General features: G+C 40.3%; 1 long non-coding RNA gene across 2 annotated transcripts in view; it reads left to right on the plus strand.

Moving 5' to 3' along the window:
* Positions 1–22066, plus strand: part of LOC116862807 — a 76509-nt gene that overhangs the window by 38308 nt on the left and 16135 nt on the right. Inside the window, exons 1-2 of one of the 2 annotated variants that reach the window (XR_004381711.1) lie at positions 6254–6622; positions 21843–22058. This is a non-coding gene — a long non-coding RNA (uncharacterized LOC116862807). Of the gene's footprint in view, positions 1–6253; positions 6623–21842; positions 22059–22066 lie in introns of those variants that run through there. The other variant, XR_004381712.1, reaches the window with a different exon arrangement.

A 22066-nucleotide genomic window follows, 5' to 3' on the forward strand; every position in this document is an offset into this window, starting at 1 on the left:
CAGGGGGAGGGGCAGAGGGAAAAGGAGAAGCAGACTCACCACTGAGTGCAGAGCCCAACATGGGACTGGATCCAAGGACCCTGAGACCATGACCTGAGCCAAAGTCTGACACTTAACTGACTGTGTCACCCAGGCATCCCTGTAGTCTTTTATTATAGAAGAGAAGTGCTAACATTTCATATCAACAGAAGTATTTTATCTAGTGGAGAAATGGTTGCAAAAGAAGGAATTTCATTTATAGGGTAGGCTCTTCGGGTGGTTTGTCTCAGTTTCTTTCTTTCTTTCTTTCTTTTTTTTTTTTTTGCCTCAGTTTGTTTGTTTATTTCTTTTTTTTTTTAAGATTTTATATATTCATTTGAAAGAGAGAGAGAGACAGAGAGAGAGAGAGAAAGCACACAAGCAGGGGGAGTAGCAGAGGGAGAGGAAGAAATAGGTTCTCTGCTGAGCAGAGAGCACAACTCGGGGCTCAGTCCCAGGACTCTGACATCACGACCCAAGCAGAAGGCAGACACTTAACTGATTGAGCCACTAGGTGCCCTGAGTCTACTCTATTTACTCACAGAGTCTGGCAAAGTTGAAGTTAGGTAATGAAAAGAAACAGACTAGTGTTGAGATGCCTGCTAGAAGGAAAAGAGCCTGCTCCCCTTTGGAACCTGACAAAGGTGGATATGAATTCTCCTGTCAGGTTATAATTGGCTGCAATTTACTTGATTTTATAATTTTGGTTTCTGTCATTTTAAATAGGAACAGTAATGCCTCTTTTGCTGGTTGCTAAAAGATTAGAGATGATGCATATACAGTGTTCGATATATACTAGGAACTAAGAAATTGGCAGTTATCATTGCTTGCTCCTACTTTCATATATTAGTCTTGAGGACCAGGACCATGCATATATTTTTGTATCCTGCTTTAGTTGTAATATGGCTGAGCACAAAGTTGTCACTCAGCTATTAATAACAGTGGTTATCATTTACTGGCTTACCATGGGCTGTGTGCTGGGCTGTGTGCTGTTCTAGGTTCTTTATATATATACGAACTTTTTAAACAACCACAAGATGAAGAAGACACTCTTAGGGCCTTGAGTTTACAGATGAGGAAGTAACTTGTTCACAGTCACACAGTTTGTGACAGAGCTGGGATTTGAAACAAGTAGTCTAGTTGCTAGTTATTATCTACTGGTCATAGATTAATGAGATCATAAAGTTGAAAGAGGAAATAGAAGTTGTATAGCTCAACCTTATGCCCCACAATGAGAATTGCTTGATATTTCTTTCTTTTTTTTTTTTTTTACAATTTATTTATTAATTTATTTGACAGAGAGAGAACACACAAGCAGGCAGAGTGGCAGGCAGAGGTAGAGGGAGAAGCAGGCTCCCTGCTGAGCAGGGAGCCCAATATGGGACTCGACCTCAGGACCCTGGGATCATGACCCAAGCTGAAGGCAGACACCTGAAGGACTCAGCCACCCAGGCGCGCCTTGTTTGATATGTCTGAGAGATGGTTATTCAGCTTCTGTTTGTCTAGCTTCAGTAACAAGGTTACTGATGACACAATGAGGCAACCCTTTCAGTTGTTGGGTGACCCTTTGTGGGAGCTTTTGAATATTAATCTGAAACCAGCTTTACCTTTTCCCTCCCCATTGGTCTTCTAGTTTTTGAGGTAATCCGAACAAGGTTAGCTTGCTGTTCAACATTGCACCTGTTTGCTATTCGAAAACCACTATCTCCTCTTTTCTAAAACAGCAACTTCACTTTCCCTCAGTGGTGACTCATCATCCTGGTCGGCCCTCAGACTATCTATCTCTTTTTATGTGGGGAGAGTAAGAGAGGACAATTATTGTCCATCACTAGTCCCATTGGATCAGGACCCACCCTATGACCACACTTAACCTCTGTTACCTTCTTTTAGGCCCTCTTTCCCAATACAGTCAAATTGGTGGCTAGGGTTTCAATGTAGGAATTTTGGAGGACATGATTCCACTCAGAGCATCCTATAACCATAAGTTTGTGGCTGGGTTCTGGAGACCTGTGATGGGGAACCAAAGCAAAGAGCTGTGGCTGCCCAATCTTGGGCTGCAGGGCAGTGTGGGAAGAGTCAGAACTGCCCCTCTGCCTTCAGCGGCTATGCTCCCTGTCTCTATAATCTCACCGAGCCTCTGAGGTTCCCCATTCTTGGTTTTGAGGAGCTGCGATACTGACAAGATGGGTACAAAAAGAAACACAGCTGAAATCTTTTATTGCCTCAATAACTCTGAGCCTCACACCTAGGGATTTTTCTGTCTGTCTCATATTGGGCATTTTGCCTTCTTGCCATAGAAACAGATGCAGGGAGGGCAGGTTATAAGCTGGAGCCCTTCATCTTAAGGGCAAAGGGAGCTCTCCCAGGACCTTCACTGCTGCCAGGATGACTGTGGAGGCCTGCCAGAGGAGTCCCAGCAGCCTTTGTGGAGAAGCTTAAGGGGAGGTGATCCACTGGTCCTATGACCCAACCTGCTTCAGTCCACAAGAGAGTTAGGACAGGACAAGCAGGGCATCTGTCCATTAGGATTTTCTAGATTACAAGTGCTAGAGAAAGAAACCTAAATTGCCTTCCGTAAGATGGAATGTACTGATTCACATATAGTCCACAGGCAGGCTGAGCTTCTCTAGTGCAGTTGGGTCCAGTGCTCAAATATTGTCACAGGGATCTGTCTCTAGGTTTGCTTTGTCTGAGTGTCAGCTTTGCCAGCTCATTTTGTGGGTTCATATCCTCATACTACCAACTCCAGAGGAAGACTAAACATGTTTTCTTGGTTTCGACTAGTTTATGTGCCATTCTGGAACTAATCAGTGTAGCCACAGGGACAAAGATATGTTGTTATTCTAAAACAATTAGGGACCCCCCAGAACTAGGATTGGCGTCAATCCCATGGAAACCACATGACTGACAAATAGTGGAGGGTGGTTTCCCAAAGGATATTTTGGATTCTCTTTCTCAAAGGAAACTTTGGATCTCTTGGAGCTTTTGGAAATGGCTGTTGGACAAAACAACAGGTGTTTACAGAACATTTCTGACATGATCCCCAAAACAAATCTGTAGTCACTGGTCCTAGAATGTCCTTGAGAATTTTAATAATGTGTCACTTTCTCTTCATACTCTTATTACAACAATATGTTTTCATATACTGGAGTATAGAACTGTAGTATAGAACTGTAGTTCACTTAGATTCTCTCCCATTTGTTTCTGAGATTTCCACCACAGTCTTGTCATTCATGCCCATCCATCCAAAAACAAATACTTATTAAGTATCTACTGTGTTCCAAGGAATGCTAGATTCTGGGGATTTTGCAGTGAACAAGAGAGAGATAGTTACTCTCGTCATGGGACTTTTTGAGTCTAGTGTTCCAGTCCCCTTATGAAGCTTCTGTGCTAGTACTTGTCCCATCTTGTCACGTGGCTCAGGCATCTCTAGTCTTTCTCAGGCCATGGCTGCGCACATTATGACACTGACCTTGGTATGTTCTTTACTGTGCTGTGCCACTTGGAGAGCAGCATCTCCCTTTAATTCACAGTATGTCAGAGACTGCATTATGCTCTCATATATGCAGGATTGCGGTTATCACAATTGTCATGAATTTTATGTATATTTATTTGCTTATTATCTTTCTCTCTAGACTACTCATAAGGATAGTGACTATGTCTATCTTATTCATCATTGTTTTCCTTTGCCTAGCACAGTGCCTGGAATATACTAGGTGTTCAGATACTAGGAAGATCTGCTAGATTGTCAGGTTTAACGAGACTACTTCAGGTGGAGGAATGATGAAACAAAACTACAATACCAAAGGAATCCTGAAACAGTTACTAGGTGTGTGTCTTGGTCGACGCAGACTGCCATAATAGAATACCATAGATTAGGTGGCTTAAACAACAGATTTATTTTCTCACCATTCTGGAGGCTGTGAAATCCAAGATGGGTGCTGACCAATTGTGTTCCTGGTGAGAGCTCTCTTTCTGACTTATACATAGCTTCCTTTTTGTGTGTCTTTACATGGTGGAGAGAGAGAGAGAGAGCTTTCTGGTATTTCTTCTTGTAAATGCATTAATCCTGTGCAATAAGCACACCTCCATGACTTCTTTTAACCTTAATTACCTCCTTATAGGCCCTGTCTCCACATATAGTCACACTGAGGATTATGGCTTCAATATGTGAATTTTGAGGTGACACAGTTCAGTCCATAGCAGTGTTGCTAACTTCACAATCTGTAGCTCTATAGTACCTTCAGGGCCTTTCTAGTGTCCATCTTCCTAGTTTCCCACATACTTCTATGTGTCAGAGGCCAGCTAACCCTACCCTGGAGTGCTCAGAGTATGTCTACTCATAAGAATCTAAGCATACTTCCCCCAAGACCTAGAAACCAAGTGAAATTCCTCTGCTCCCAGTTTAAGGTTGGCTTTCTCAGTCCCTATTTTTTTTGTCCAAGTCTCTGTCTCATTCAGGGATTGGGATTATCCACTCCCTTTAGGGGAAACTTATCCTCAGACTATAGCTTCTATATGAAAAAAAGATAAAAGTGTCTCTAATGACTATTTCAAACTCAGCCTAAAATGAAAATTCTCTACCAAACAGTCACTTATATTTTAATTTTGAAAGTTTTGTGTCATTTATTATTATTCTTCAAGAGAAGTTGGTGGGTGTAACCAAGGTTGCATTCGAATTTTTTTTTGTTTGTTTTGTTTTGTTTTTTTCCCAAAACAAAGGATCTGCCTACCCCAAAGGGAATTCAGTTTCCTGTATCTGGACAGATAGAATTGCTTTTAGCACTTAAATGGCAGCCTTCCCTTCAGATTTTATCCATCAGGACTTGGAAAATCTTAGGAATGGCCAAAACTCACATTATACTTACATTTCCTGAATCTGGTATTGAATCATATACTGTAATATTTTTAGTCTCTGAAGCTAGAGCTCTGTATTTATGACCCATGATGGCTGGAATAAGGGAAAAAACTGAAAGTATCCTAAAACTGCCAGAAATGTGTTTTCTGTGTACATAATGAGTGGAAGCAGGAATAATATTTCGAGCATAGTTTTTCTTTGCTCTGACAGCCCTCTAGGTCATCTAGCTATAATGAAAAAACTGACTCCTGGTTGCTTGGAATAGCCTTGAATATTGGTAAAGTCAACCAAATATAAATACCTCAAGCTAGGTGGTAATTGTTTTCTTTAGTAATGGAAAGTATATTTTTTGAAGAGAAAGACAAATTTTTAAAAGTGTTTTTTTCCCCTACCATCCTCATTTATTGATTGGTCTGGGATTTCTATGGAGAATATTTGACGTGACTAGTAAGGGTTTTAAAGTTCAATGAAGAAACTGCGTAGATGGGACGCCTGGGTGGGTCAGTTGGTTAAGCCGCTGCCTTCAGCTCAGGTCATGATCCCAGGGTACTGGAATCGAGTCCCGCATCGGGCTCCTTGCTCCGTGGGGAGCCTGCTTCTCTCTCTGCCTCTGCCTGCAGCTCTGCCTGCTTGTGTTCTCCCGCTGGCATGCGCTCACTCTCTCTCTCGCTCTCTCTCTGACAAATAAATAAATAAATAAATAAAATCTTGGGGGGAAAAAAAAAAAGAAACTGCATAGACCATTAATAGCTTAAAAACAACAAATAAGAGTAAAATATAATTTCCAAGCGGTTGAGACTGGTTATTATCTTTTTGGTAATAATAGTAAAGATAACAAGTAACATTTATGTAGTGCTTTAGACTTTACAGAATGTTTGGTAGTTTACCATTAGGTCGATTTTAGGGATGAACTCTCTGCTGAAGCCCAAGCTAGTAACTGCAGATCTCATCAATCAGATAATTTGTGGATATTCATGGTGGGGTGGGGCTTCTGCTTCTGCTAGGTTTCTCCATTTTGTCTGCCCTGCCACTACCTGCCTCCAGCATTTCTGGGGGCTTCTGCTGCCTCTGAGACCAAAGGGATGAGGGAGTCTGCCACCAATGAAGAAAGAGCTGTCTGTGAGGATAACCATGTTTTCCAGACTGAACACAGAACTGCTAGCTCAGATTCTTATACTAATGCATTCATTCTGGCTCACCGTCAGCCCGTTTGATGGGTGTTTGCTAGTACACACCCTTTCGATGCCACCAGATTCTGTACTTTTCCATTACCTCGCTGAGGCCCACTGTTGGCAAATACTGAACTTGGTGAAGTTAGGAATCTAGAATCAGGAAATCCGTTCCTGGAGGAGCCAAGGGAAGTTTTAAGACCTGTGAGCCGTGACTGACCTTGGGGGACCTGGTAATGAGATAACGATGATAGGTTTTGCTCTGAGGGCGCTTTCTTCCAGCACCATTCCCAAGATCACTACTCATGTGTGTTGCCTGTAGAGTGGGAGAGACCCAAGCTTTCTAGCCATTTTCTTGCCTGCTCAGAGAGCTCTGAGTAGAACTGCTCCTCCCCTTGAGGTTCAGCCAAATGGAACCTTCTTTGTGACCTCTGAATTCCTATTTCTGAGGAAAGAGGAAAATGCTGGGTTATGGGGAGATCATCGGGCCTGTACAGAAGACAGGATTTCTGACTATTCTCAGGGGGCAGATTTTTGTCCCTCTTCTGTACGTTAATAAAAATACTATCCAGTAGTGGTAAGTCAGAGTCTTCTTTATATTTCTTATTTAATTCCTTTAAGTTATCCCATTAGGATGTTTATTTTGTTGTGTGTTGTCATTTTGGTGTGCTGTGTTTCCTTGGCTGTTCTGAGTTTTATATATATGTTATTTGGACGGGTGTTCTAGTATTTTCATACATATATTTGTTAACTAGAGGACAGGCTTTCCCTTTTGGAACTGCTCTTATTGAAAGAATGTTTCTTTATGTGTGGTTCATGGTTAAGCTTTACCCATTTTTGGCTCTATTTGATTGTTTTCTTTTTAAACATATACCCATGTATATATTATTAAATAAACTTTAAACTCTCTGTTCCCCAAGGGAAGCCACACACAAAAAAGGAATGCAGAAGAAGAGGAAATTCCAGAGCTTCTGTGTTCTTGGTTACTTTCTCAGACAATGGTTAAAATCTTTCCACAGAAATAAACTCTTGCTTGTGAGGATGGGTCGAGGAACCCATCAGGTGTTTTAAGTTTATTTTCTTGGTTTCCCTCTGGTCATTCTCCCAATCTTTGTCATTTTCCCCAGGTTATCCAGGACCAATGTGGACCTCTCTTCCAGTTAGTTATGTGGGCCTTTGTGTTCATTGCCTGACTCCTGAAGCATGATATTGAACCTGGAGGATTTGGGAGTTTTGAGGGTCAGAGAAAAAAGTTCTGATCTAGGCTAAAGTTTGAGATCACAAGTGCCCAGAACTCTTTTCTTTTCAAGTACTGAATGAATCAATGTCACTGTTGTCTTCAAACTTCTACCAGCTTCTTTCATTAATACCTTCTCCTTTTGATAGTGTCATAAAACTGCTGCACCTAATACCAATGGAGATGACAACTTAGAGGACTAGCAGGGAGTATTTAACATCCCTTAGCATTTGAGCTTCCTCAAGTAGCCAGGTTTGCTCAATTTCTTATTGACCCAATGCCTGTAGAGTAGTGCTTATTTGCTTGGGAGACTTTATCTACTTGGTATAGGGATAGATAATCCATAGCACAAGAAAGAATGGGTGAGGAGAGCATTGAACTTGTTGCTGCCTTCGCTGCTGCCGCCCTTCTTCTCCTCCCCTCTTTTTCCTTTTCTCTCCTCCTCCCCCCTCCTCCTTCTCTTCTTCTTGAGCTGTTATTGTTCCGTCTACCTGCTGCTCTGGCAGTGATTACAGGGGATTCTGCCATGGTGGCTCCTGCTGCTACTGGCGCTCCTAGTACTAGTAGCAGCAGGATCTAGTACTAGCACTTCTTTTGCCATTGCGAGTCACTATTCACATGGTCAGTTCTATGCTAGATGCTGTAGGAATTAAATAAAATTCATTGTCAAAGACTTCAAGTGTTTATCATTTACATAAGACTACCCTGAGAGATAATGGCTGGCCAGCAAACGCAATAATTACCATTTATTTAGCACCAATATGTGCCAGATGCTTTACATAATTAGCTCATTTAGTTTTCTGACCATCTTAAGAGACAGGGCTTACTATTAACCCTTTCCTGTAGATCGGGAAACTGTGTTCAGGGAGGGCAAGTCATGTTCCCGTGATCATATAGCTACTGAGTGACAGAGCTGGGTTTTAAATTTTGGTCGCTGGGCTCTGAAACTTATGCCATTTTCACTAGGTTGGCCCATAAGTCTTGAGATGTTGAAAGCACATTCTCCTCTGTTAGTTTGGCAGAGTTTTTAAATAGTGTCCAGAAACAGCAGGGCCTGTGTTGTGAGAAAACGGAAACACAGAGTCGATTTAGACCCTCAGAGCTAGTTACCAGGACGGAGACTCAGGACTTCCTAATTCTCAGGTGTTGTTCTGCTTCGCTATGGAGCGACAGTGTTTTACTGATTCTGTATTTATAAACCAACCCTGCAAATTACCACAGTCCCACAGACTGAAAATTAGGACAGGGGGACAAGAGTTCTACCCATTATGAAAATTGTGTCCTTCCTTGTATACTTGCCATGCCATGACCTTTGCACAACTGCATTCACTTTGATCAGCAGCATTGTCTTTATAGCACCTTTGCCCCTGAGCAGCATTGGAAATAAATGTCAGGTCTGGTGGCTGAATAGTTTGGAGATATATGTATTGCTTTGCTCAATGAGAATTTATTGAGAATTTAGTCTCTGCCCACCAGTGTCAGATTGTACCAAGTTTTCTTGGGCAAGATGCTTGCAGTTGGCAGCCTCTAAAGTGCAAGGAATTGTTAGAGGCTCTTTAAGGCACAGTTTCTTCTCCGTGATTTGTATGTGGCTCTACATATTGGGGATTCTTGGAGGGAGCACTTCCTCTTTTTTCCATTGCTGGCTGAATTCTGGGCTGCTCCTGGGGAATTGAAGTGGTGAAGGTAGGATGCCTGGAAGGGTATGTTAATGAGGGACGGTCTGTGTTCCAGATGTAAATATAAACATTTTGAGGGTTATATCTTATGCCTTGGAGTTTAAGGGTATAGGCTCTGTAGGGAGACTACCTACTTGGATTTAAGTCCTGGCTCTGCCACTTACCAGCAGCAAGACGGGCAACTCTGGATACCTCTGTTCCTTATCTGTAACATGAAATTGAATACTTGTCTCCAGGATTCCTTTATTTTTTTTTTCTCTTAGGCTTCTTTAAAGAATAAATGAGATAATATATATTCTAGCAGTGCCTGTCATATAATTACCTATTATAATTATTATTATAGTTTTTTCCTCATTTCTCAAAAAGTAGCTCACATTTGACTTAAATATTTGAACGCCTTACTCTATATAACTTTTCTGTATATGCCGCCTTTGTAATTTAGGCTGAGTGTGTATTTTTATTTTTATTTTTATTTTTTAAGGATTTATTAGAGAGAGAGAGAGAGAGAGAGCACACGCATACAAATGGGGGGAAGGGTAGAGGGAGAGAAGCATCAAGTAGACTCACCACAGATCACAGAGCCCAATGTGGGCTCGATGTGGACCTCGATGCGGAGCTCGATGCAAGTTTTAATCTCATAACCCATGAGACCATGACCCATGAGAGGTCACCTGAGCTAAAACCAAGAGTGGGACACTTAACCGACTGAGCCACCCAGGTGCACTGTAGGCTGAGAGTGTATTTTTAAAAGGTAGCTTTTAGATACAAGGAAAAATGGGAGAAATATAAGAATTTATAGAATAATGGAAGCGCACATTTCCAAAAAGCCCAGATAAGAAGGAAATATTTGGAAACTCTGTTAGAAGACTAGCATTCAGAGTATGCCTTTTCCAAGTTTAAATTCTGAGTGGCTCCACATCCCTCTTACTTCCCAGATGGAGACTTCTTTAAGGCACATTCAAGATCCTTTTCTTCTGCTTCTCTGTCCAGCCTTATCTTGCACACTCCCCCACACCTTTTATAAGTCAGGTGAACAAGGAGAGTGTATGATCATTACAACTATGTCATTCTTAGTAGAAAAACTCAGAAGTTCCTCTTTTAGCCATAGCAAGTTTGTAGTGATTTTTTTTTAAAGATTTTATTTATTTATTTCACAGAGAGAGATCACAAGTAGATGGAGAGGCAGGCAGAGAGAGAGAGAGAGAGAGAGAAGCAGGCTCCTTGCTGAGCAGAGAGCCCGATGTGGGACTTGATTCCAGGACCCTGAGATCATGACCTGAGCCGAAGGCAGCGGCTTAACCCACTGAGCCACCAGGTGCCCCCTGTAGTGATTTTTGATGTACAATTATTATACACTTATACTTCACATAGTGCAATGGATTTACTCTCCATTATTCACATGTGAATTATTTAGTTCAGTGGTTCTCAATTCTGACTGATCACTAGACTAATTTGGGAGGCTTTGAAAAATACATGTAATAGTTCAGATATTATAGTGGTTTATTTCTTTTCATTTAATAGTCCACTGTGGATATTTCTGGTTGAAGAGCAGTTCTCTTCCACTGATGATGCAGGGTTGTCCATCCTGAGGGCTAATGGATTCCATCTCTGATTGTCTCCTGGGTATCATCCAGTTTGGTAGACCTTTCTTCCCTTCCCCATCGGAGTTTACCTTTTCCAGGAAGTGAAAACATAGATGGACCTTGAAGGCATTATGCTAAATGAAATAAGTCAGACAAATGTTGTAGATCTCACATATATATGGAGTCTTAAAAAATAAACCAAACTCACAGAGAACAGGTTGGTGATTGCCAGAGGTGGGGGGTGAAAGGTGGGCAAAGCGTTGAAGGGGGTCAAAATGAAACTTGGCATAAATGCTTTGCTCAAGGACATACACTTCAGTGAGTACAGAACCTAGAGAGGGATTTAGGTTTCAAAGCCTACATTCTTAACAACTTTTTTTTTTTTTAAGATTTTATTTATTTATTTGACAGAGAGACACAGTGAGAGAGGGAATAGAAGCAGGAGAAGCTGGAGAAGGAGAAGCAGGCTTCCCGCAGAGTAGGGAGCCCAATGTGGGGCTCCATCCCAGGACACTGGGATCATGACCTGAGCCCAAGGCAGATGCTTAACCACTGAGCCACCCAGGTGCCCCTCTTATACAAGTTTATACCTTTTCTCTTGCTCCTTTCCTTCTCTTTGCTTCTGCCCTTCTACTTTCCCTTGCTATTTTTCTTTTCCATGTTTTCATTCTTCCCTCCCTTTCCCCTGCCTTTTTTCTCTTCCTCTTTCTATCCCTCTTATTCCCCTTTCTCCCTCTTTTTTTCTCTTTTCTCTTTTCCCTTCCCCTTTACTCATTCTTCCTTTCCCTCTTTCTTAAGACACTTACAAATGTGGCATTTTTCTTCTTAGACTCTCATAATGTTACTAGGTAAGTAGAGCAGTTATTCTTCGTTTTACAGATGAGGAATCTGAGAGATGTTAAATGACTTGGCCAGTTTCCCATGGTTAGTTCATGTTTGGGCTTCAACCTAATTGTCTTCCCACTAGTCTGGTTAGTGCCTGTCTCACAGCATGCACTGCCTTGCAGGTATCAATGGTTGCTGATGGCAGATGGTGGTACCTCTCCTCCAAAACATTCATTAGCTTCCAACTGAGTGGAGTGCATCCTGAGGTCATTTAGGAGCCAGAGCAGGTTTGTGAGGGAGACCATGGGGCAGGTGGGACTTGGATTCTCCTCAAATTCCTCCATCTGAATAACATTTACTCATAAAGCTGTCTCCTGCAGCAGAGGACCCAAACGGATTTCAGAAGCCACCAACACATGTGAGCCCTACTTAGCAATCAGAAGTAGCACCTCAGAGTGGAGCTTCTTTTGGGGGTGGGTTGGTGTTGGTATTTACCTTTTTCAAAATCACCACTTGAAGTCCCACGTGGATAAATGGTGCCGGCTCGTTTTTCCTTGAGGCATCATCTTTTTCTTCAGCGTAGCTCATCTGGTACAGCGTATTAGTGACATTCTGCGGCAAATGACTCACAATTCAAAACAATAACTACTCATTACTGTAGTGCTGACTGACCACAGCGGTTACTGTCTACAGTTATGCCACACTTCTCGGGTATTTAAAACATTGAGCCAAGAGCCAACACACCAAGTGAAACAGGCCCTGAAGTATTTTCACTTTATAATTGTTAGGAGAAAGGTTTATTTCTTGGCCAAATCCCACACACGATCTGGATGTCTTTTTATTGTTGTCATTGCTATTTTCTTTTCTCCCTCCAGCTTTACTGAGGTATAACTGATGAATAACATTGTAAGATATTGAAAGTGTACAATGTGATGATTTGATATATGTATATTTTGTGAAATGATTACCATAGTCAAGTTAATTAACATACCTATCACCTCACATAAATTACTTTTGTGTGTGTGTAAGAATGCTTAATATCTACAGTCTTAGCAGATCTCAAGTATACAATACCAAAAATATTTACTCTTTGACTATGATCTCCCTCCAAGTCCTGGGCAACCACCATTCTACTCTCTGTTTCTAGAAGTTTGGCTTTTTTTTTTTTTTTTTTTTTTTAAGATTCCACATATAAGGGATACCATACAGTATTTTTCTTTGCCTTTTTCTACTTAACATAACCTTCCAGGTTCATCCATGTCATAAATGGCAGGATTTCTTTCTTTTTTATGGCTGAATAATAATATGATGATGATGGTAATAAAATACACATACACTTGTATGTGTGTGTATATATATACACACACACGTGTGTGTGTGTGCGTGTGTGTATATATATATCTCCCACATTTCTCTATCCCTTCATCTGTTAATGGACGCTTAGGTTGTTTCCCATTGTGAATATTGCTGTAATGAACATGAGAGTGCAGCTATCTTTGAGAGACTAATTTAATTTCCTTTGGATATATACCCAGAAGTGGGATTCCTATGGTAAATCTATTTTAATTTTTTGAGGAACCTCCATACTGCTTTCCATAATGGTGGTACCAGTTTACATTCCCACCAATAGTGTATAAGAGTATAAAGGATTCCTTTTTCTCCACATCCTCACCAACACTTGTTATCTCTCATTTTTTGGACAATAAACATTGTAATAGGTATGAGGTAATATCTCTTTATGGTTTTTTTATTTGTTTATTTCAAAGACTTGTTAATTCATTTGAGAGAGAGAATGCTGTGGGGGTTGGGGCAGAGGGAGAGGGAGAGGGAATCTCAAGCAGACTGTACTGAACTTGGAGCCTGATGCAGGATTCGATCCCAAGACTCTGAGATCACCTGAGCCAAAACCAAGAGTCAGATGCTTAACTGACTGCACCTCCCAGGTACCCCTCATTGTGGTTTTGATTTACATTTCCCTGATTAATGATATTGAACATATTTTTATATTTTGGTATTTGCTATACATATATATCTTCTTTGGAAACATGTCTGATCAGGTCCTTTGCCCATTTAAAAATCTGATTATTATTATTATAATTTTTTTTGCTATTGAGTTGTAAGAGTTCCTTATATATTTGGGATATTAACCCTTTATTGGATATATAGTTTGCAAACATTTTCTCCTTTATTAATTGTTTCCTTTGCTGTGCAGAAACTTTTTAGCTTGATATAGTCCTACTTGTTTATTTTTGCTTTTGTTGCCCATGTCATATAAAAACAAAATCATTGACAAGGCCAATATCAAGAGATTTCCCCCCTATATTGTCTTGTAAGACTTTTATGGTTTTAGGTCTTATCCTTAAGTCTTTAATCCGTTTTGAGTTAATTTTTGTAAATGGTATAAGATAAGGGCCCAGTTTCATTCTTTTGCAAGTGGATATCCAGTTTTCCCAACACCATTTATTGAAAAGGCTATTTTCCCCCATTTTGTATTCTTGGTGACCTTGTTGAAAATTAGTTAACTGATTAGTTGGGTTTATTTCTCTATTCTGTTCCATTGATCTGTGTGTCTATTTTTATGACAATACCGTACTGTTCTGATTACTATATTAAGGTAGTTTGAAATTAGGAAGTGTTATGCCTCTTTTTGCTTTGCTCATCTTGCTCAAGATTGCTTTAGCTATTTGTAGTATTTTGTGGTTCCATGCAAATTTTAGTATTGTTTTTTTCTATTTCTGTAAATACATTGAAGTTTTGATAAGGGTTGAATTGCATCTGAAGACTACTTTGGGTAGTATGGACATTTTAACAATACGAATTATTGTAATCTATGAACACAGGCTGTCTTTCTGTTTATTAGTGTCTTCTCTAATTTCATCAGTGTTTTATAGTCTTCAATGGATAAGTCTCTCCTCACTGGATAAATTTATTCCTAAGCATTTTATTCTTTTGGATACTATTGTAAATGGGATTGTTTTCTACTTTCTTTTTTTTGGGTACTTTGTTGTTAGTATTTAGAATCATAACTGATTTTTGAAGAGCTTGGTGTCTTAATCTGTTTGGGTTACCAAACAGAAATACTGTAGACTGGGTTACTTATTAACAACAGACAGTGATATCTCACTGCTGTGGAGTCTGGGAAGTCCATAGTCAAGGGACTGGTAGATTCAGTGTGTGGTGAGAATCCATTTCCTGTTCATAAATAGTACCTATTTGTTTTGCCATCACATGGTGAAAAAGGGGCAAGGGAGCTTTCTTGGGCCTCTTTTATAAGGGCACCAATCCCATTCAGAAGGGATCCACCTTTAAGACCTAATCACTTTGGAAAGGCTCTCCCTTCTAATACTATCACCTTAGGGGTTTGGATTTCAACATATGAATTTTGGGGGGATACAGATTCAGTCTGGAGCACTGAGTAAGCACCCTGTAAACACAGAGCTAGGTAAAGCAATGCTTTATTACTTAATTTTCTTTTTTTTTGTATCTCAGTAGGTGTATTATATATAGTATATGTTCTTTATGTGACATGTATACTTTAGAATATTTTAGATTTACTTTTATGTTTGTGTCTGTGTAATCCTTTTTGAAAGAATTCCGTGAAGCAATGTTTTGTATTATGGTGAAAGTTTTTGTAGTAAGTATATTGATAGAATGTTGACTCCAGCAGTAAGTTGGTAAATTTAGAAATAGGTTGTTGTTGCCTAGAGTAAAGGGAAAGATTGGTATTATGTGCAAAAACTCATTCTCACCTATATTCCCGAGTCTATATGTATATGTGTGTGTGTGTATTTATATGCACATATATTTATAGGAAAAGGAATAACTATTTCTAAATAAAATTATCTTGGAAAACCACATCTTCATAGAACGTATTATTTTTATGCTGGGAGAATATTTATAAATGAAGGTTAGTTATTTTATTAATCATTTTCTCAGGAAGGGGGAGGAGTCTGGTTTAAAAGGTTGTGAAGGCCGAAAATGTTATATTAATTATGAGTCAGTTGTATATAACCTGAAACAGATATCATGACCACTATCCTCTTTATGTCTGATGACACATAGTAAGTGTTTGCTTGCTGACTGGCTTTATCATTTTTGGTCAGGTCTTCTCAGTAGCAAACAACTTTTTGTTATTTTAGGCCTCCAGGAAGGGAAAAAGATTGACACATATAAGCCTTAGTAAAATTATTTATAATATTTCAAACTCTGGAGTGATGAAGAGAAAGCTGCTAGGTTTTGCCTGGAATGTAAACAATGTTACTTTTTAAGAAAAAAAAAATTAAGAATCAAGAAGGACTTAAAAATTATTACTTATGCCTACCTGTGTGCAGGCAGGTTCTGGGGAAATCAAAAGTGGTATAATATTTAGTACCCCAAAGACTGCTTGAGTGGACAAGGTTAAAACCTATGAAAAAATTAAATTCTAAAACCAGAAATCCCCAGAAATACAATGCAAAGTTTAAATAGTTTGTAAATCCCTGCTTCATATGTTCGTCCTGAAAGTTCTCCTTTCCCTTCATAAAGCCGCACAATTGCGCTTCCACCGGTACATTAAAACCATTTTGTTTCAGGTCAAAGGTTTGTGTTTAGAGTTAAATCTAAGTGAAACAGCACACCATACTAACTCTATAAAGTCAGGCAAGATAAAAATCTTAAATTCAGAAGAATGGCAGGTAAATCTCTGAACTGGTTGGGGCCACTTTCTTTGGACAAAATCACCGCTAAATCTGCTTTAGGCTCCAGATCTAGGTGTTCATTTGGGATGTATCTTCCCTGGGTTTTTTATCTATTTATTTTTATTTTTTAATTTTTTTTAAGACTTGTTATTTATTTATATTGAGAGGGGAGGGGTAGAGGGAGAGAGACTCTAAAGCAGACTCCGAGCTGAGAATGGAGCTCGACACAGGGCTGGATCCCATGACTGTGAGATCATGACCTGGGCCAAAATGAAGAGTTGGCCATCCAACCAACTGAGCCACCCCAGCACCGCCTTTCCCTGGACTTTTTGGTCTTCACCGATGGGAGTTTTCCCTGGCAAAGGACAGAGGAATGGGGCTCAGGCTGATTGAGGTGTGAGATCACTGTCATAAATCCGAAAATGTACAGAAGAAAAGATAATGCTTTGCATCTTCCTTATGTTGAGATCTTGCCAGGTCAGGCCCTGATCCTAACACTTTTAGGGGTCTCATTGCTAAGGGTCAATACTTAAGAATCCAACTTTTTCTTCCCCTTCCAAGGATGCTGCATGCTAATAGTGCCAACTTGCACCTTCCACAGTGTGTCTAATGGCTTTGCAGATTAGTTAGGTCTGTTATTGTGACTGAAATCCCAAAACTTACTGGCTGAAGAAGAAAAATGGAACTTTTGGCTCTTAACGATCTACAGAGCCAGAGTAAGGCTGATTTCTGGCTCAAGCAGTCTCACCAGTGCAGTTCAACTCAGCTCTGCTCTTTCTCTTGGCTTTATTCTTAGACAGGTTCTTCATTCACAAATGAAAAATGGGCAAGAAGCTTCAAATTTGACATCCTTCTACTTTCAGACAAGAAGCCAACAGTGATTTTCATTAAAATGTCTCAGTGCATCTCATTGGCTTCAGTGGGGTCCCATACTCATCTCTAGCTAATGTCTGTAGGTCAGGTGAATGTAACAACCTGGTTGGCTTAAGACTGAATCACATGCTTCATTCCTTTAATTGGAGTCCCACCTAAAGTGTATAACCTAGTATGTGGAAGAGGCAATGTCTGGAAATAATAAATCTAGACTTAAGTTATCAACAACAATAATAACTGAACTCCTATAATCATTATTATGTCTGCAAGCTCTATTCTGATCTGCAAGCTCTATTCTGATATAATTCTGATTAATAATCTTTAGATAATCCTGATGCTGCCCTGCTGGCAAACTCTCTGAGCTGACCAGTTGGCTATGATAGTCTTGTGTGTCTGAATGTTCACTGGGGCTTAAGAAGAACCATTGGTGGTATTGCAGACACATATGTAAAATGCAACTGAAACAAGTCTCAGATTCCTGATATCATGATATGGCAGAGACTGGATAACTGTGTATTACACCTGTTTCCTTTTCCTTCTGCGCACAAAGCTAGATTCCATTTCCCAGCCTCTCTTGTAGCATGTGTGGTCATTTGAGTTTTGACCAATGGAATGTGGATGGAAGTGAAGAAAAGTACTTCCAGATATGGCCCATAAAAATCTTCCCTGTGCCATCTCTATCTGCCCAATGAATGCCCAGGACTCTAAGCCTCTAGAGGAAGGTGAAAAACTTTAAGATAGAGTCCCTGAATCGCCATGTAGAATGTCATCTGCAATTGGGAGCATCCATTTAGACTTCAAATGAATAAGAAATACACCATTATTATATTTAGCCAGGGTGATTCAGAAGCTTACCTGTGAAATCAGCTAGTACTTCCCCAACTAACAGTTGCTAACTAACAACTAACAGTCTTCAGATCAAGAAATTTTAACATGATACATTAAGGAATGCAGGCTTGCCACATTTCCAGGAATAGCTTTAGGTTTTTTTTTTTTTGTTTTGTTTTAAATTTTTTTTAGCTTTAGGGTTTTTTAAACCCCTAAAATACAAGCATAAGATGTATGTTTACATCATGAGCTGATGATTTGGAAATAAGATTCATTGACTTCTGAAATGTTAAGACTTTGGGACAGAACTCCTTGTTGTAAGTAGGGGAAAATGGCCAGGAGGAAACATTTGTATGAATATTGCTCTGTCTATAATAACACCATCAATTTCTGCCTTGCCAGTTCATAATGGCAGAGAAAGACTGCAAATTGACTATTATACTGGAGAAGAAAGAAGTTTAACTTTTTCCTCTTCTATAACCTCCAGACTAAATCAGGGCTTCAGGAAGCTTCTAGCCCATTGTTGTTTATAGTCCTGTTTCCTACACTATGGATGGACAGCCAGTGGAACTTTAGTCCATGGAAAAAGGATACTATGGGCAAATAAGTTAGGGAAATAATACATAGAATATTCTCCCATGAGAGGCTCTCAATGCATATCAGCATATTAAAGGTTCTGAGAAGCTCTGTAATAAGGAAATGTGTTTTTAACATTGTAAGTTTATAATCAATAACAAGATATAATGTTATAATTTTAATATAGTTTATTAAATTATTTAATTTCTATTTTATTAAATTGTTACAGTTTAAAAAAAATTATTTGAAGTAGGCTCCATGCCCAACATGGGGCATGAACTCATGACCCCGAGATCAAGAGTCACATGCTTTACTGACTAAGCCAGCCAGGCACCCCTAAATTGTCATATTTTTATTTATAAATAGATCATGTGTCATAAACTACCCCCAAATCTCTTTAATATAGTAAAGGTTTATTTTTCACTCACTGTAGTTCCATGTGGGTCAGTGGATGGTTGGGAGAGCATGGCTCTACCCCACTGTCATTCAGGGACCCAGGCTCCATGCACAGTGTGGGGCTTCAGAATTTTTCACTAGTTACTTTGCATCCAGGTAGCAGGGAGGGGAAGTATGGGGAAGGCACACATGCTCTTAACTACCTTTGGAGGTGTTTCTTTTCACTTCTACTCACATTCCATTGATAAGAACCAATCCCAAGGTCTACCTATGGGTAAGGGTACTGGGATATTGGTGAGCAATCCCATTAGCTGTCACAAGTTCTGCTGAACTTGTTCTGCTGAACCCCAAATATTTATTTTCTCCCTTTTGCCCTACAATAAATGTATATTCACATCCCAAGGAAGCTACCTAAAGTCCCATGTAGTCACTATGTCAGCTGAAAATCCAGGATTTTTCACTGATGCAGAGTTGTCTCTGTCAAAGGCAAAATGGGAGACACATGGTGGTCCCTAACCCCCAGCAGTTCTGAAATACTTTGGGTTATTCAGGTCTGAAGCTGCTGCCTCATTTCACTGATCTGGCCTTGATTCTGCTCTCCAGGAGAAACTCATTTGTTCTTTGTTGCCCATAGCCCTGGCTCTGTCCTCTGAGTGTATCCCTTGTCCATTACCTTTTCAGATCTCATCTGAAGTCAGTGGTGAGGAGCCCGCCCGCCTTGGTAGCTGTGTAGACCTTGCAAACCATGTCCCAGCCATCTTAGTCCGGAGTCCAGAATCTGGCTGGATGTGTAGTTGAGAGCTCAGAGCCTCCACTGTTTGGGGTGATTGGGCTATTAATGGCAATAGTAATAAGGTTTGACATTTCTCCGGTGCTTCTGGTTTCCAGATACTTTTATATACATGATTGCATGCAGTCCTCAAAACAACCCCATGACATGGGGCTGTGTAACAGTGAAAAAGAAAAAAAAAAAAAAAACCACAGGGAAGTCTAAAGTGAACTATTAGAGGTCCATTCACAAGGCAAGAAAGAAAACTTACTTTATGATTTGTTTCTGCTTTATGGATCTCCCCCACTTTTTTTTTTTTTCCTGATCTGGGCTGTTTTGTGGGCTAATGATTCAGCCTGTTTATGTTGTTAAAAGTCTAGCCTCAGATTTGATGAGCCATCCATCTCTTTCCAGCAAACAAATGACTTGCTTTTGGTAAAGGAGACTGACAAGATCCTCTCATTCTGAGAAACTGTATTCAAGTCTGAAATACCTGATTCCACCCTGCTCCTTCTTCTTTACAGAATCACGGGATTTCAGCTCCGGAAGGCCAGTAATACTGTTCTAGATCCATGACTCCTTCCATCTTTCTCAGAGGCTGAGACGGTTCTTCAGAGGTACCTTCATGGGTCATTTCAGAGCCAATGAGGTGGGGGGTGGGAGGAGGTTTGGGAAAGGTTCATCAGTTTTTGCTCTGGGCTATTTATCACTCCTCAATCAGGGCAACCTAGCTTTGGACTGTATCATTAGAATAAAGTGTTCAACTACTAACAAAACTTGTAAACCATGGTCATTAATTAAATACATTATATCTCCGGATGAGAAACTTGAGGTCCAGAGAGGTTAATTGACTAGCCTGAATGCACACAGATGTTCCCTGGAGGAACTGGGATTAACACTTTGTTTTTTGAATCCCAGAGAAGCCGTTCTGCTCTGGAGTGCTTGCGTCTTACTTCTCTTGGTGTAACATGTGGTCTAAGATAAAGGGTGGGAGTCAGTGACTGAGAGCATGGGTAACTTTGGCAGGCAGCTTCAACCTCTTGCTCTTGGTCTCCCAAGTTCTCATTAGTTGAAATAGGAACACGACTGGGCTTTCCAGGGCAGGGCTGCCCTGTGAACGGCTGGTGGTACACCCTGCTAGGATCTTGGCACCTCTCGGGCAATTTCATCAGCCCCTATTTACCAAGGACTGTCTGAATTCCTTTTGCCATTTTGTCTCCTCGTCCTGCATGCAGTTAGCGAACAGTGCCATTTAAAATCTCAAGTTGGAGAGGACAACAGTATTGTCCTGTTCAATTTTGGGCTTTTAGAATGCTGTTTTTCCCAGAATCTGAAGATAGAGTGGATGGAGCTCAGCTTGATTCTGTCTCAATCCATGGTCTAAAGAGTATTAAATATGCAAGAAATGGCTGCTCTGTCCATCTCTCCTCCCCTACCCTCTGTTCTCACCACATAATATTTACTTCTGCACAGGACTAGGAAAGAGCGATTGCTTTAAATTCAAATTTTCTTTTATTCACTGACAAAATACCTCACTGTGTCTTGTTTAAATGTGGCTTTTCACACAGTTGCAGCTTTTGTCGGGGGAGGGGTGTTAGTAATTTCCTTCTGTGTCTTACTGCCCGGAGGAGAGGAAAACAGAGCCCCGATGTTTGGAATGTCAGTGACTTGAGAAGTTCTAGCAGGTTGGTTATTTGCTCCAACCACAAGGTTTGGTTCCCTTAAAGACTTGAATTTTGGCTGTGAGTAGGAGAGGTTCTCTGCAGGCCAGGGGATGGGCCCCTGGAAATGGAAAGTGGTGTGGTGTGCCCCCTAGATCCTCCTTACACATGCCCAACCATGCTCAGGTGAAAGCTGGGGCTCTGCTGCATTAGAAAGGTCCTGTGGGTTGGTGTCCATCAGGGGAAATGATCAGGGCAGACTTTATTGGTGGGAGTTTGCCCATGTTTTAAGAATTAATGCTTATTTACTTTAGAGTTAGAGTCACTTTCTTTGCTGTTTATATTCCATTTTTAATTCCTTTTCTGCCCCCTGCTTTGTACTTCCGGTTTTTGACAAGTAAACAAAAATTCTTTTTAATAACTTTTAAAAAGGTATCATAATGCTGTCCAGAGAGGAAGAAGTGATCAATTGATGAACAGAGAAACACTGAGCATTTGTTTTTATTTGCTCAGTACTAAATCTCTATCTCCCCACAACCTTATTCTCTCCTAAATGTATAACAACGAATTAGGAGGTAATTTTTATTTTTCCCAGTGTGCCTTCAGGGAAATCCCTTTTAAATGTATGGATTTTAGTCCAATGAGGGATCCTCTTCCTTTGGTCTGCATTTTGCATATCGTCTGTTTCTTACAGGGCTTCCGTATTGTCTCAGGCTCCACTGGAAATGCAGCAAAGATTCCTAGCACATCCCAGTTGCCATAGCAACAGCAGTCTTTCCCATAATGAGCTGCATCATCTGAACTGATGTCACAGCATCATGCAGCAGGTCAAACAAGGCATCTCCTAGTATTGCATCCTACAGATGTGCTGTAAACATCAAAAGGAGATGGTGGGAGCAGGAGATGGTGAGTGTTGAA

The sequence above is a fragment of the Lontra canadensis genome, unplaced genomic scaffold (assembly GCF_010015895.1).
Source record: "Lontra canadensis isolate GAN:19392208 unplaced genomic scaffold, GSC_riverotter_1.0 scaffold337, whole genome shotgun sequence".
Lineage (NCBI taxonomy): Eukaryota > Metazoa > Chordata > Mammalia > Carnivora > Mustelidae > Lontra > Lontra canadensis.